Source organism: Dioscorea cayenensis, chromosome 9, assembly GCF_009730915.1.
Source record: "Dioscorea cayenensis subsp. rotundata cultivar TDr96_F1 chromosome 9, TDr96_F1_v2_PseudoChromosome.rev07_lg8_w22 25.fasta, whole genome shotgun sequence".
Classification (NCBI taxonomy): Eukaryota; Viridiplantae; Streptophyta; class Magnoliopsida; order Dioscoreales; family Dioscoreaceae; genus Dioscorea; species Dioscorea cayenensis.
Genome location: NC_052479.1, coordinates 5620795 through 5629511, shown reverse-complemented (window position 1 = coordinate 5629511; position 8717 = coordinate 5620795). Strand labels below are relative to the sequence as shown.

The following is an 8717-nucleotide window of genomic DNA, read 5'->3' as shown; positions in this document are numbered from 1 at the left end:
ACAAGTCTTTCAGGAACTTTGCATACTTAGGCATTTGAGCTAATGCCTCTACAAAAGGAATGTTGATCTGGAGTTGCTTGAATAAAGTCAGGAACTTCTTATACTGTTCATCCCCTTGGTCATTCTTCAATCTAGAGGGATAAGGGATTCTTGGCTTGAAAGGTGGGGATGCCACCTCTTTCTCTTTCTTTACTCCCTCCTCAACCTCTACAACCTCGGGTGCATGTTCTTTCGGCTTCTCACTCGGAAGCCTCTCTTCAATCTCATGACCACTTCTCAAAGTGATCGCCTTCACATGTTCTCTACGGTTGGTTTCCGTATTGCTTGGTAAACTTCCATATGGCCTTTCGGAGAGAGACTTCGTAATTTGCCCCACCTGATTTTCAAGGTTATGCAAAGAGGTGGTGTGGTTGCAAAATGTAGGCTCGGCTGATTCAAACCGTGTATTTGCAGATTGAACAAATCTAGCCAAGTGCTTCTCTTAATCCGTCATTCGGGTTTCCAAGCCTGAAATTCTGTTTTCCACTTGAGGGGCTTGTTGTTGTTATTGGAAACCCGGTGGCCCCATGGCCTTTTGTGGTCCTTGATTACTCCTTGAAAAGTTGGGATGATTCTTCCAACCTGAATTGTAAGTATTGCTATATGGGTTCCCTTGAGGTCTCATGCCATTACCTACAAAGTCAACGTTTTCCACTGAAGAAACATCACCAATAACGATCGGGCAATCAGAGGGAGCATGTCCTCCACCACAACCGATGCAATTGGTCATGGCTGCAACTCTATTCGAAGCTATGAGATCTAGCTTCTTACTAAAACTCTCTACTTGCGCCGCCAATGAGGTTACCGCATCAATTTCATGAAGACCGGCCACCTTCTTCTTCTTCCTAGCATTCCATTGGTAGCTATTTAACCCCATTTCTTCAATTAATTGACGAGCCTCATCGGGAGTTTTGCTACCTAAGGTACCTCCTGCTGTCGCATCTAAGAGTTGCCTTGTACTCGGGTTCAAACCATTGTAAAAGGTTTAAACAATCATCCACTCTGGGAATCCGTGTTGCGGACACTTTCTCAGGAGTTCCTTGAACCTTTCCCATGTCTCGAATAGAGACTCCAATTCCAACTGAACAAAGGACGAGATCTCATTCCTAAGCTTTGCTGATTTTCCTGGAGGAAAATAACGGGCTAGAAAAGCTTCTACCATCTCCTCCCATGTAGTGACTGATGCTCTATGTAATGAGTGTAGCCACTGCTTTGCTCTCCCCTTCAAGGAAAATGGGAAGGCTCTTAATTTGATGGCATCATCCGTCACCCCATTTATCTTCAGCATATTGTACACCTCGAGAAAGCTCTCTATGTGACTGTTTGGATCCTCATCGGCCAAACCGTTGAATTGTGTGGACTGCTGCAGCATATGGATGAATGCCGGCTTTAGCTCGAAGTTCTGAGCTGTAATCGGGGGACGCACAATACTCGATTGTGTCCCCAACATTGAAGGTCTGGCATAGTCAGATAGTGTTCACTGTTGCTCATTCTATTCTGCTATGTTTTCAGATTCCTCTCCTTCCAAATCAGCTGAATTATGCTGTTCTTGCACAGGTTCTTTCCCTTTTCTTCGAAGTGTACGTTCAAACTCAGGGTCTCCTTCAATCAATATTGATGGATTCCCTCGGGTCATAACCTGGAGCTGTACCAAAAAGAAAGAAAAAGAAAATTAGAAGAATGATAGAATAAGAAGACGTGAAATAGAATGTGTGGTGAAATAGCTAAGAAAATGAAGTGCAAAGTATCTCTGAACGCCTAGTTCCCTGGCAACGGCGCCAAAAACTTGACAAGGTCCCCTTGCGTATATCCCGCAAGTGCACGGGTTTGTCGAAGTAATAATCTCGGGGTAGCGGGTATAGAATCAACAGGGAGTAGGGAATAAAAATACTTAATTCGATTTTTAGCTATGCAAAAGATCAATGATAATTAGTGTGATAATGATTCAATTCTCAACAGTAAAAGCAACAAGTAAGAGAACAAAAGTAAAGAAGGGGGTAAGGCAATCGATAAAGATGGGGTACCCGGATAATGCTCCACCTAGGATAATTGTTTCAAGTGCAAGAACCCTCTATTATGATTCCTAATCAATGCAATGGTGAGTCGTGGAAATCCTTAATTAAATAGTCCCAAATCTAAGGTCAACTATGCCTAACTCTATACATGTCCCGGAAGAGAAATCGAACAATCTCAACACCTCGCACTCGCATAGAGTTGCAATGAGCTCTAGGGATTCCAAGTGATAAATCTCTTCCTAATTATAGACCTAACCCTTTGGTCCAGGTGGAATGACCCTAACCACAATTGAGCCCTAGATACTAAGATCACCTCAACGCTTCACTCCGTTGCACGCGCAACTAAGCCCCAGCGGAAGTTCCTCCCTTAGACCATTCACTCTATTATGGCCGCAAAGAACTCGAGGATTAGAGGTAGAATCTATCACATCGGAGGGGAAAGGGGACGCTCCTGTACCTCTCGACTCACCCTCTCAACCCTCTCCAACCTAGCTTTGTCAAACGCTCATGGTGTGTCACTCACTCACAAGCTTACCAACAAGAACTCTCAACCCTAGTGTCACTCTAGGGGAAATGTTCATACAATCAAGCATTCAAGGTTGGAACTCACAATAAACATCAATTTATTGAAAGCATAATAAAGAAGTTCAATGAAATGAATACATCCTAGGGTTCACAATACCCGAGTACCCACTAGGGGTTTAGCTCTCCATGGAGCTAAGTATAATCAAAGAAATAGAATGTAAAAGCAATGAATCCATAAAGAAACCCCCTTGATGGTCGTGTCGATGGGCTTGCGGAGAGTCCTCTACTCGTCGTCCAAGGATTCCCTCATCCGGTATAGGATACGCCTGGAGAGAAGCTCCCCTACCGACCTTCTTCCTAAGGAATTACAATGTAGGAGCCATAGAACCTCTCCAAAACCTTGGCCAATACCCCTCGAAACCCATGCCGAAGCCTTCTCTCAAGTTGGGGAAAAGATGGAGAAAAGAATACCAAAATCCTGGCTAAATCGGCTTTAAATAGTGCTAGAATCGGGCGACTACACGGGCGTGGGTGCTCCACGCGCCCGTGCGGAATTTTGACACGGGCGTGGATAATTTCCACACGCCCGTGTGGATTCTCTGTTTCTCTGGTTTCTTGGCCGGTTGTGAGTAGTGCTGCTACAGTATATGCTACAAATGTTGCTACAGTGCTCTGCTAAAGTATTCGACCTGAATAGCTTCCCAATTCCATACTTTTATCGGGGTAACACAACAAGCACACGTTCACGTCGTGGATCACTTGCTTCTTCAATGGTGTACACGTTGGTGGAGCTCTTGTTCTATGTGCATAAGTCAGAATGCTCGACTGTGACTACTTTTGTGTCACTCCAAATGGATGTTCCCACTCGAATACGAGGAGGTTGGCACACACTCTAGCATCTCACACCTGACCTATGTCTTCGCGTTTGAACCTTAGCAAGATTTCCTCCAAAATTGGTGCATTATGATCCACATTGCCCTATTTCCTTCATACTCGGCCTCACAACCTTACCTGCATAAAAGTAACATAAAAACACACATATTAGTGTAAAAACCCGAGAAAAGTAATGCTCAACATAAGGAATGAACTCTTCACATTCGTATCGCACAAGCACTTATCAAACTCCCCCACACTTAAGCTTTTGCTTGTCCTCAAGCAAACATTAAAACATTCTGTGCATTAATGAAGAAAATATTGAAAGTGCTCGGCCTTAGGTTCACCAAGGGATACAACGAAAGTTTTCTACAATTAAGGAAAATTTCAACACTAAATACGAAAAAATCAATGCTCTAGCTAAAAATTTGAATCAAAAAGGACAACAAACCCAAATTTCATGTATGTGTGTGAACTCACCCAAAACAATCCAAGGTATACTCCTCAAAGTTCTAATTGCAAGGGACTTATTTATCTAAAAAAGTGACAACAATTTCAAAGATGGTAGTAGCTTCACACATCCTCTAAGGTAGCCCTTTCCAAAGCGGACGCTAAGGTGGCTTTCACACTTTCGACGTGGTAGCTCTTTATACCCGAGTGGTAGCTTTCACTCATCCTATGAGATAGCTCTTTCTCTCATTAGAGCATAACTAGTATCCGACTTATGAGAATAGCTTCATACTTCATAGGTGGTAGCTCTTTCCACCCAACAAACATAAATAAACAATAAAACTATTTTGTCCCTTCTTTTCATTTTCATCATTTTTTTTTTAGAATTTAGCACAAGAAAATAAACCTAACTAATCTCTTTAACATCGAACATGAGTTTCCAATAGAGTTCAAAGAGTGAGTAGTGCACTAAGTGTAAATCGGGCAAAAAAATTCCTAAAAAAATTCCAGCAAGAACTAGAGCATGAAAAACATTCAATGTTAACAATTCTCCTAGACTTAAAAAAATACAATCATTGCAACTAAGGTGAACCACCATTTGCTATGTGAGCATATATCAATCAAGAATAATAGAAAAGATGTGCACATTATGAAACTCCTCCCCACACTTAAGTTGTACATTGTCCTCAATGTACACATGCAAGCTCACTCAAAATATATATATCATTCAAAAGAAAATGTGGCAGAAGCAATCAATAACTCCCCCCGCCCACACTTATCATCGCCCTCTGGCTACTCTGCTCCTACCGGTGAAGATACTAGAACAGGTAGATCCACTTGTGATAGAACGGGTGAAGATGGTGCTAGAGATGCCTGAGAGGTCCTCAGTCTCATGATGAACGGTGAGGCGGTGTCTCACTCTATTAACTATTGTAGGGTGTCGAGACGTGCCATCACCTTTGTATACAGCACAGCCTGTGTTGCACGACCCTCGGTGATCTCGGTCTGTAACACCCCTACAACACTCTCGAGCCTCTCAAAGTGATCATAGGCTCGAGATAGGGAGAACATGTGCACTATTGGTGGCTCCTATGCTGTAGGGGGTGCCTTGGCCTCCGTATGCTCTAGTTGAGGCTCCTGCGCTGGCTGAGGCCCCTCAGCTGTGTAACCCTCAATCTCAGCTGGCTCTGAAGGGGGCATGTTCAGCATATACGCCCCGTTGCTATAGTGTCTGATCATGCCCATCATGCGTATTGTCTCTAAGCCGAGGGGTGATGGAAAAATCATTTTTTTAGCAAAATGAACACAATAAAACAACACTAACTAGTCCCTTAAACATTGAACTTGAGTTTCCAAAAGGGTTTAATGAGAAAGTAGTGCAATAATTGTCATTCGGGCATAAATTCCTAAAAATTCAAGTAAAAACTAGAGCATGAGAACATTCAAAGTTTAAAAATCCCCTAAACTTAAGAATACAATCATTACAACTAAGGTGAACTGCCATTGGCTATGTTAGCATGTATTTTAGTCAAAACTTATGTAATGATCATATGTAATGTGAACTCCCCTCCCACACTCAAGATGTACATTGCCCTCAATGTACGCAATCGAACACAATAGGATATAAGTCAATCAAAATCATATGTGGAAGTGGTCAATTGAAATAATACTTCCCTGAATTCCAAATGGTACGTTTGATGGAGCTATAATAATTGGGAGTTGAGTCTCAATAGGTTGTGGAGCACACACAACCATAAGACCGTGTCCATGACTAGTTCCTCAAATTCCATACTCACAAAACCATATGCACATATACACAATGGGGTTCAGTGAAGCACAAGAAAAACAAAAAAACTTGAGTATATAAAGATAAGACAATGAAATACAACTAAAAACAAAAATAAAAGATAAACTCAGAAGGAAGATCCTTTCTGAGTGATACAAGCCCAAAATAAAATATGGAAATGAAATCCAAAAATATAAAAACAAATAAAAGAAAAGATACATAAAGCGTCGATGTCGCGCTCTGGCTACTCTGCTCCTACAGGTGAAGATACTAGAACAGGTAGATTGACTTGTGCCAGAATGGGTGAGGATGGTTCTGGAGATGCTTGAGAGGTCCTCAGTCTCATGATGAACGGTGAGGTGGCGTCTCACTTTACTAACTACAGTAGGGTATCGAGACGTGCCATCACCTCTGTATGCTGTGCAGCCTATGTTGCACGACCCTCGTTGATCTCGGTCCGTAACACATCTACAGTATTCTTGAGCCTCTCAAAGTGATCATAGGCTAGAGATAGGGAGAACATGTGCACTATTGGTGGCTCCTATGCTGCAGGGGGTGCCTTGGCCTCCGTATGCTCTAGTTGAGGCTCCTGCGCTGGCTGAGGCCCCTCAGCTGTGTAACCCTCAATCTCAGCTGGCTCTGAAGGGGGCATGTTCAGCATATACGCCCCGTTGCTATAGTGTCTGATCATGCCCATCATGCGTATTGTCTCTAAGCCGAGGGGTGATGGAAAAATCATTTTATTAGCAAAATGAACACAATAAAACAACACTAACTAGTCCCTTAAACATTGAACTTGAGTTTCCAAAAGGGTTTATTGAGAAAGTAGTGCAATAATTGTCATTCATGCAAAAATTCCTAGAAATTCAAGTAAAAACTAGAGCATGAGAAAATTCAAAGTTTAAAAATCCCATAAACTTAAGAATACAATCATTGCAACTAAGGTGAACTGCCATTGGCAACTGACAAGATCCCCTTGCGTATATCCCACAAGTGTATGGGTTTGTCGAAGTAATAATCCCGGGTAGGCGGGTATTGAATCCACAGGGAGTAGGGAGTAAAGACACTTAATTCGATTCTTAGCTATGTGGAATATCAACAATGATAAGTTTGACAATGATGCAATTCTCAACAATTAAAAGAAACAAGTAAGAGAGCAAAAGTAAGGAGGAGGTGAGTCAATCGATAAAGATGGGGTACTCGGATGATGCTTCACCTAGGATAATCGCTTCAAGTGCAAGAACTCTCTATTATGCTAGCAATGGTGAGTCGTGGAAATCATTACATACATAGTCCCAAATCTAAGGTCAACTATACCTAACTTTATTCATGTCTCGGAGGAGAGATTAAATAACCTATCAACCTTACACTCGAATAAAGTTGTAATGAGCTCTAGGGATTCCAGGTGATAAATCTCTTCCTAATTATAGACCTAACCCTTTGGTCCAGGTGGAAGGTCCCTAACCACAATTAAGCCCTAGATACTAAGATCCCCTCAACGCTTCACTCTGTTGCACGCGCAACTAAGCCCCAGCGGAGATTCAACCCTTAGACCATTCACTCTATTATGGCCGTAAAAAACTCGAGGAACGAAGATAGAATCTATCACATTGGAGGGGAAAGGGGACGCTCCTGTACCTCTCGACTCATCCTCTCAACCCTCTCCAACCTAGCTTTGTCAAACGCTCGTGGTGTGTCACTCACTCACAAGGTTACCAACAAGAACTCTCAACCCTAGTGTCACTCTAGGGGAAATGTTCATACAATCAAGCATTCAAGGTTGGAACTCACAATAAACATCAATTTATTGAAAGCATAATAAAGAAGTTCAATGGAACGAATAGATCCTAGGGTTCACAATCACCCAAGTACCCACTAGGGGTTTAGCTCTCCATGGAGCTAAGTACAATCAAAGAAATCGAATGTAAAAGCAATGAATCCATAAAGAAACCCCCTCGATGGTCGTGTCGATGGTCTTGTGGAGAGCCCTCTACTTGTCACAAGGGATCCTTCGTCTGGCCTAGGATAGACCTCACCGGATCGATGCCACTGAAAGCTCTTCCAATAACCTTCTTCCAAATGACGCGCGATGTCGTAGCCATAGAACCTCTCCAAAACCCTAGCCAATATCCCTCAAAACCCTAGCCGAAGCCCTCTCTCAATTTTGGGAAAATATGGAGAAAAGAATACCAAAATCGGGGCTAAATCGGCTTTAAATAGGGCTGGAATCAGGCGACTCCACGGGCGTAGACGGTACACGCGCCCGTGCGGAATTTCCACACAGCCGTGGATAATTTCCACACGCCCGTGTTGATTCTCTGTTTCTCTGGTATCTCGGCCGACTATGAACAGTGTTGCTATAGTACATGCTACATTCTTGCTACAGTGCTTGTGTGATATGAATGCGAAGCATTCTTTCCTTATGTTGAACATTACGTTTCTCGGGTTTTTACATTAATATGTGTGTTTTTATGTTACTTTTATGCAGGTAGGGTTGTGAAACCAATTATAAAGGAAAAAAGCCAATGTGGATCACAATGCACCGATTTTGGAGGAAATCTTGCTAAGGTTCAAACGCGAAGATATAAGTCGGGTGCGAGATGCTAGAGTGTGTGCCAACCTCCCCGTATTTGAGTTTGCACAACCATTTGGAGGGGCACAAGGGCAGTCACATTCAAGCATTCCAACTTATGCACATAGAACAAGATCTCCATCAACTTATCCGTCATTGAAGAAGCAAAGCGATCCACGTCATAAACGTGTGCCCGTTTATGTTACCTCGATGAAAAGTGGATTCGGGAGTATTTTTTGGCATAGTACTGTAGTAGTTACTGTTCACAGCTGTACGAAAATGATAGTTTCAGAGAATTCACACGGGCGTGTGGAAATTACCCACGCCCGTGTGGAAATTCCGTACGGGCGCGTGTACCGTACACGCCCGTGGAGTCGCCCGATTCCAACCCTATTTAAAGCCGATTCAGCCCCGATTTTGGCATTCTTTTCTCCATCTTTTCCCCAACTTGCGAGAG

At 42.8% G+C, this 8717-nt stretch overlaps 1 non-coding gene across 1 annotated transcript; it reads left to right on the top strand.

Moving 5' to 3' along the window:
• The first annotated feature begins 1046 nt into the window (after window positions 1–1046).
• On the top strand, window positions 1047–1153 carry LOC120269587. The gene has a single exon (XR_005539236.1). It is a non-coding gene; the product is annotated as a small nucleolar RNA R71 (small nucleolar RNA).
• Window positions 1154–8717: the final 7564 nt, after the last annotated feature.